We start from the raw sequence: 1,949 nt of genomic DNA on the forward strand, positions 1-1,949 counted from the left end.
AATATATATTGTAATTCTCTTGGGGGGGATAAGACAGTAAATGAGCATCATTAGAACATATTGATTAAATGCCTTAGTTTCATGCTTTCCCATTCCATATTTTACAAACATATGAGAATTTAAAATGGACCAAATTAAGAAAATCTGTCATCTCTCTATATGGTGAAAATAATGATTCTGATAAGTATAACTTTGATATTAACTCAAGGCTTGAAAAAATCCCTGAATCATGCTAGGCTTCATATATAAAGTGAGGATGGTGCAGTCTGTGTTCTTGAAAATTTACATGAGAACTAGCATTCATTTCTGTAATCAAGACAGGTGGAAAGTTCCAAACCTGTCTTTCTGCTTTCATAAAGCCTGGAGAAATATACACATAATATAATGGGAAGCTGGGAGAAGCCACACACCGTGAAGCAGCTTGGAAATGGATGTGACCTAACCGACTTAACAACTGTAGGAAGGCTCCTGAGAAGTTAGTTAAGACAAGACTGAAAGAGCCATTATACTCTCTTCCTTGCAAGTACAGATGTTTTCTTTCCTCAAAACATGTGAGTTAAAGTCTTTCAGTCAGATTCTTGATCTTCTTTGGGTCAGTGATACTTTTGACGACATTATGGAAACTCCAGACACCCTATCCTGCCAACTGCTACCACTTACAACATTTACATAGAGTTTTATTAGAATTTCAATCCCCACATCCTGAAATTATACATGGTTTTCAGGTTAAAGATTTCTTCTACAAATAAAAATAACTTGAACTCATGGAAGGATTATACTGCTTAAGCAATAGACATGGGAATTAAAAAATGGAGGCAGCATTTTTGGGAGTTCTTTTCTCTTATCCTCATTGGAACCAGTCCAATGTGGGAAAACACTAAGTGTTAGGGCAAATGGTAACTAACCAAAAGAATATTTGTGAATCGGGCACTGAAACTCACTTCAAGTTTCTATAGATTTCACGCCCTAGAGAAGGTCATTAGAACACCTCCCAACACACATTTTTTTTTCTTGTTAGGGTCACACCTGCAGCAATGGAGTCCCCAGGCTAGGGGCCAAATCGGAGCTGTAGCCAATGGCATCCATTATAGCCACAGCAATGCCAGATCCAAGCTGCATCTGCAACCTACACCACAGCTCATGGCAATGCCAGATCCTTAACCCATTGAGCAAGGCCAGGGATCAAACCTGCGTCCTCATGGATACTGGTCAGATTTGCTTCCACTGAGCCACAATGGAAACTCCACAAACACATTTTTATTCAGATGAAACTCAACTAAAAATAAAATCATGAAAAGCCTTGAAAGGTAGAGAACAGCTGTCAGGTTTAGCCTGGAAGTTGTGTTTATTGATATAAGTAAAAAATTTTGGAGCTGTCGCTGACGAAAAACTATGACATTATTATGTATATGCAAATATTTGTCAGCCTTAACATCCAGAATGTCTTCCTTCTCCTCAAACGTTTCTTCTCCTCCTTCTTGTAAATATAAATTGAGAAAATCCCCATAGAAGCGTAAGGTTATACTCTGAAAAGTCAAAGGGTTCAGTTCCCAACATCAGATCCATCATTGCTTCATGGTGCAGTTTTGAGAAGAATTCAGAAGGAATGAAGTGATTAATTAGAAAAGAAGGTCAAGGCATTTGCCATCAATGGGGAAGGGGAAATGGTAACAGTCAAAAAATGTATTTACCATCCCAGATTTAGGGGCTGTTCTGTCCACAGTAAGGCTGAACAAAGAGAGAATTTTGTGGAAATTTTTTTTCTTCATCTTTATCACCATCATCATTGAAACCAGCAATCATGACAACAGCATGACTTAATGAGCAACTGCAATATATACTGATCTTCTACTCAAAGAGATACCCCCAGCTTCCTCTAGTGTCCATTCATACAGTATGTAACCTTAATCTTTTGTGCTGTCTACTAAATACAGAAACATTCTGAACAA

The sequence above is a fragment of the Phacochoerus africanus genome, unplaced genomic scaffold, assembly GCF_016906955.1.
Source record: "Phacochoerus africanus isolate WHEZ1 unplaced genomic scaffold, ROS_Pafr_v1 Scaffold_108, whole genome shotgun sequence".
NCBI classification, from domain to species: domain Eukaryota; kingdom Metazoa; phylum Chordata; class Mammalia; order Artiodactyla; family Suidae; genus Phacochoerus; species Phacochoerus africanus.